Here is a 6,000-nt window from a genome sequence, read left to right as displayed (position 1 = left end):
GGTATTTAAGTCCCTTGATATTTGATCAATGTCAAATGAACTAAACTTTGTGCAAAGGTTTTTAACATATTCTAGATATAGAATCATTTTTGAATCCTTTGCAGCATAGGTTCCTTTGACTTGATTTGAAATTAAAAATGAGTCAGTTTTTACCTTGAGATTTTGCACGCCAAGATCTATACATACCTTGAGTCCAGCTATCAGGGCTTCATATTCAGCTTCATTGTTTGTTGCTTTAAATTCACAACTAACAGCCTGAGCTATTATATCTCCTAGTGGTGATTTTAGTACTAACCCTAAGCCAGTTCCTTTCATATTGGTTGCTCCATCCACATGCAGGATCCAATCCTGGTCTGATTTTTGGGTGTTGACCTCTTTTATTAGGTCTGGTTCTAGGTTGGGACTGAAATCAGCCACAAAGTCTGCTAAGGCCTGGGATTTTATTGTTGTCCTAGGTTCAAATGTGACATCACAAGTACTAAGTTGGACTGACCATTTTGCCATTCTGCCTGATAATTCAGGTTTTCTCTGGACGGATTTAATAGGTAAATTGGTCCGGACTATTATTGGGTGACTCTCAAAGTAAGGTCTGAGTTTTGTGCAAGATACAATTATTGCAAGTACATATTTTTCAAGCAATCCGTACCTTATTTCTGCATCCATAAGGCATTTACTTACATAATAGACGGGGTGCTATTGGCATTCAATTTCTTTGACCGGGACTCCACTTACTACTGTTTCAGTGACTGACAGGTAAACTGTCAGGGGTTCTCTTTTGTTTGGTTTGGCCAGTAATGGTGGAGTGGCCAGGTAGGTTTTTAATTCCTGGAAGGCTTTTTGTGTTCAGGCATCCATTGGAATGACTTATTCTTCCTGAGCAGGTTATAGAATGACTTGCATCTTTTGGATGACCTGGATTTGAATATGTTCAGGGTTGCAACTCTTCCTGTCAACCTCTGGATATCCTTGACTGATTTAGGTGACTCTAGTTCCAGGATGGCTTTTATTTGTTCTGAATTGGCTTCAATTCATCTCTTTGTCACCATGTATCCTAGGAACTTGCCTGACGAGACTCTGAAGTGGAATTTAGAGGGCTTGAGTTTCATGTTGAATTCCTCCAGAATTTGAATGCTACTTCCAGGTCCTTCACATAATCTTCAGCCTTTTTTTATTTGACCACCATGTCATCTATGTAGACTTCCATTATGTAACCAATTTGATCTTTGAACATCATATTTACCAGGCGTTGATAGGTTGCCCCTACATTCTTCAGGCCAAAGGGCATTGCAGTGTAGCAATATATGCCTCTTTCCGTGATGAGTGTAGTGTTCTCTTGATCAGCTGGATGCATTTTGATTTGATTGAATCCACTTGAGGCATCCATGAATGTCAGCAGTTCATGTCCAGCTGTAGCATCCACCATTGCATCAATATGAGGGAGTGGAAATGGATCTTTTGGGTAGGCTTTGTTTAGGTCTCTGTTGTCTACACAGACTCTCCATTTGCCATTTTTCTTTTGCACCACAACCACATTAGCGAGCCATTCAGGGTACATTACTTTACTGATCATTCCCATGTCCAAAAGTTTGTCCACCTCTTCATTAATGATTGTGTTGCATTCAGGGGCAAATTTCCCCCTTTTCTGCTGCATAGGCTTGAAAGAAGTGTCAATATTGAGCTTATGGGTAATCACATTAGCATCTATGTCAGTCATATCAAAATGTGACCAGACAAAACATGTATATTTACTTTTAAGAAAACTTACATGTTCTGACCTGACATTATTAGGAACATCAGATCCTACCAGTACATACCTGTTAGGATACTTAAGGTCTGGGATTACTTGAGCTGTTTCCATTTGAGTCTGTGCCACATAAGTGCTCCTGACTGGGTACTGTAATTGCTAGGCGAGTGACTTACCTGCCTTGGAAGGTTTTAATGACTCTATGTAGCATTGTTGGGCGGATTTTTGTTCACCTTTGATTGTTGCTATTCCCCATTCTGTTGGAATTTTGACACGCTGGTGGTAGGTTGAAGGAATGGCTCTGATATTATGGATCCAAGGCATGCCCAGGATTACGTTATAGGATGAAAGGCAGTCTAGGACTCCAAATCTTTCATATGATGAGACTCCTTCAACGTAGGTTGGTAGCTAGATTTCCCCTAGAGTGTTCTTGGTTTCACCACTGAATCCTACTAGGACATTTGACTTTTTATGATCTGATCATCGTCAATCTTCATGGCTTTTAGGATATCAAGCATGATCAGGTTGTCTGAGCTGCCACCATCTACTAGAATCCTCAGGACACGGGAAGTACCGATTTGCATGGTGATGACCAGGCCATCATGTTGTAAATATGAAATTCTCTGCATATCAGTGTCGTCAAAAGTAATTTGAGGTAAATTTCTAGGTTTAAAAGGAGATTTCATTTTGGACTCCCTGGCTATTTTCTTTGCAGTCGAGCTAGTCAGGCCACAAATTTCTGAACCTACATTGATGAATTTGACTTCATAGATTGATGGCGCTGAAGGCAGATCACGTTTTAGTCTTTCCTGATCCTTTCTTGATCCATTGTCATCCTTGTTCTTTGACACCATTAAATATTTCAGGTATCCTTTCTTTAGGAGGTAAGTCACTTGTCTGCGTAGGCTCAGGCATTCTTCTGTGGTGTGCCCTATGTCCATATGGAATTCACACCATCTGGTTGTATCTTTCCTGAGTTAGTGTTGTCTGTCTTTTTGGACCATTTGACGATGTCTCCCATGTTGTTAAGCCTCTTGCTGAGTCCTGCAGTATCAACAGAGAAGTTATATTCCTGAATAGGTTGATAAGTATAGGAGTTACCTCGTTGCTCATGAGCATAGTTACCTTATGATCTGTCAGGTCTAGTATAGGGAGATGGCCTGGAGCTACTTCCTCTATGGTTGGAGCTTTTCCTGCTAGACCTTTCATAGCCTGCCACACTGTTTAGGGTTTCTGCTTTGAAGTTTTTATCATCTTCTAGCCTGATATAGCCAAGTGCTTTTACCTGCACGTCTTCAAAAGTGTGGCAAGGGTTCATGGTCAGCTCATCGTAGAAATCACGATCCAGTGGTAGCCCTTGCCTGAATGCTTCCACAGCTGTTCCAACGTCACATCTAGGGATTGAAACTTTCTTCCTATTGAATCTGGTCAAGAATGCTCTGATTGTTTCGTCAGGCTTTTGCTTGATTCGATACAAGTCACTGGATCTTTTCTCGAACTCCTTGCTGCTGGCAAACTGATGGTTGAATGAATTTATCAGGTTTGCAAAGGATCTGATGCTTCCATTTGGCAGGTCTATGTACCATTGTAAGGCGGGCTCGACCAGGGTTGTTCCAAAGCCCTTACACATGCATACTTGTCCTAGTTCATTAGGTATAGAGGCTGACAACATCCTCTACTTGTAGTAGGCTACATGGTTTTATGGATATGCAGTTCCATCATAGGTCCTCATTGATGGTACCACATTTGTTTTGGGTAGGTTTATTTTGGTTATCTCATCCACGAAGGGAAAGTCAGCATAGCTTTCAGGCTTGGCCTCCTCGATGCTGGTAGGTAATCCAGGGATCTTTCGAATTTCTCATGAAGTTTTTGGATCTCCTGGACCATTGCCATCATTATGGCTACATTGGTTTGATCTGGACCAGTTTCTTCATTTGGGATCTCTTCTGAGTCAGAATCAAGATCTCCTGCCTTGGTTTTTGATGGAGTTGGAGTACCAAAGTTGGAGAAATCGATATTCCTGATGATTGAGGAAAATGGAGTTCCATGCTGGATCTTTAACTTTGAGCCTGAGGCTTTATTCTCCAGCTTTTGTTTCAGATTGGACTCTGACTCCCTCAACTTTTGGACTTCGGCTTCAGCCTGAGCCAGTTTTTGTTTCAGTTGTTCCATTTCCAGTAGTTGTTGCTTCGCGGCAGCCAACTGTTGTTCAACGTTGTCTTCAGTCATTTTTGTAAAAGTATTTTGTTTGTTTAAGGTTGGATTTTGGTTATTTTTGAGCTAGATGTCCCACGGTAGGCGCCAATTATTTTAGAAAGATTTTACACGAATGTATGGTCTTTCCAGGGGAATATTTTCCAGGGTGATCTAACTCAATAAAAAATGCTTGATTAGTATAATAAGTAAGTAAAGAGTAAGTAATAGAAAAAGACACAAGATTTATACGTGGAAAACCCTGGGAATAAGGGAAAAACCACGGGCACCAAGCCAGGAGGGATTTTTCTATAATTGATATATGCTGACAGGATATAAGTTCGTCGGGCCAATGATAATATAAGAGAACTAATGCTGAATTGAGTAGAGTGTATACTATAGAGTGAGAGTAAGTGAGTAAGTGATTGATCCCCTTGTTTCTTCTTTCCTTTAACTATTTATAGTAGGCTCCAACGTTCAATATGACCGTTCCTGATTAATAGGCCTTGTGCCCTATTAACCCGGAAGTGGATATTGACCTTGCAACTGCCTATCCGCACGTTTTGCTTGGTTGACTGGTTCTTCTCCTTTTATGGGTTGGTGGAATGATTCTTCCATAAAAGTAGGAACCGTCTTCTTGTACCCTGACCATTGCTTGATTTGTGTAAACGGTTTCTGATCATGCTAGACATGTATTCCTTCTGGGCAGGCATGTTATAGATCCCTGACCTACTCTTCCCTCCTGGCTGGTGTCAATATCTGTGATAGGTACTTGACTCTAGGTTGCCCCTGTCTGGCCTGGCCTGATGGTTGTCTCCTGATATTTGTCTGACCAGGCAGTGTAAATCTTGGCACAACAAATACGATATGAAATTCCTTTATTTTATCCCTTTAGATCTCTTCTCCTTTTCTTATTAGTGAATTATTGTGTTTATGAATTGTATAAAGTTTATTGGTGGGTCTTACCTTGCTTTTATAGTAGTGATAAGGAAGGTGGAAGGAAACTTCCTAATTCCAATATTATTATTATTATTACATATTATTACTATTACTTATTATTATTAATATAATATTATTTATATTAACATCACCGTACCATCGGTTCCACACGAGCCATACACGGCTACCACACGCCCCATACAATAAATCCCGACTCACTATTATTTTATTATTTTATTTTCGTCTCACAACATAATTATCTAATTAATATAATTATTAAATACATTTTCAAATACATTTTAATATAATTCCACCGTCTGACTAACCATTAACCTTGCCTTAAATACGGGGTATTACAGTCTTCCCTCCTTAAAAAGAACTTCGTCCCCGAAGTTCACCCAAATCATCCAATTGGCCGAATAAATCACTTAAATTAACCAATTTAAATCTTTCAATAGATATTTTTATTATCAAACTATTTTTAAAATGTCACAAAATACGAGATGTTACATCCTATCCCCCCTATAAAAGGGTTACGTCCCCGTAACAAACTTAGTTAAGCAAAAAGACTAGGATACTTGTCCCGCATTACAGCTTCAGCTTCCCATGTAGTTTCCTCTACCTTATGATTAGACCATAAAACTTTCACCAATGTTGTCTCACCATTACGAGTATTCCTCACTTTTCTATCCAAGATTTCTTTAGGCTCCTCAACATAAGACAACTGCTCATCAATCTCAACATACTCAGTCTCTAGTACATGAGTAGGATCACTCACATACCTTCTCAACCGCGAAATATGGAACACATTACGGACTCTATCCAAAGCTGGAGGTAATGCTAAACGGTAAGCTACCTCTCCAACTTTGTCTAAGATCTCATATGGTCCAATAAACTTCTAACTCAGCTTCCCTCTCTTCCCAAATCTCATCACTCCTTTCATAGGAGACACTTTCAACAACACTTTATCTCCGACAGCAAATTCTTTTTTTTTTTTTTTGGGAAAATGTAAGTTGATATTAATCTCAAATTCCATCATACAACCTCAGGCTTCCATCTACTCAGATGTGGACTTATTGCAAGCCCTCCATCCAAACAGTGGTTGCTCGACACTTACTGACTAC

The sequence above is a fragment of the Silene latifolia genome, chromosome X (assembly GCF_048544455.1).
Source record: "Silene latifolia isolate original U9 population chromosome X, ASM4854445v1, whole genome shotgun sequence".
Classification (NCBI taxonomy): Eukaryota; Viridiplantae; Streptophyta; class Magnoliopsida; order Caryophyllales; family Caryophyllaceae; genus Silene; species Silene latifolia.
This window is presented reverse-complemented; position numbering follows the sequence as displayed.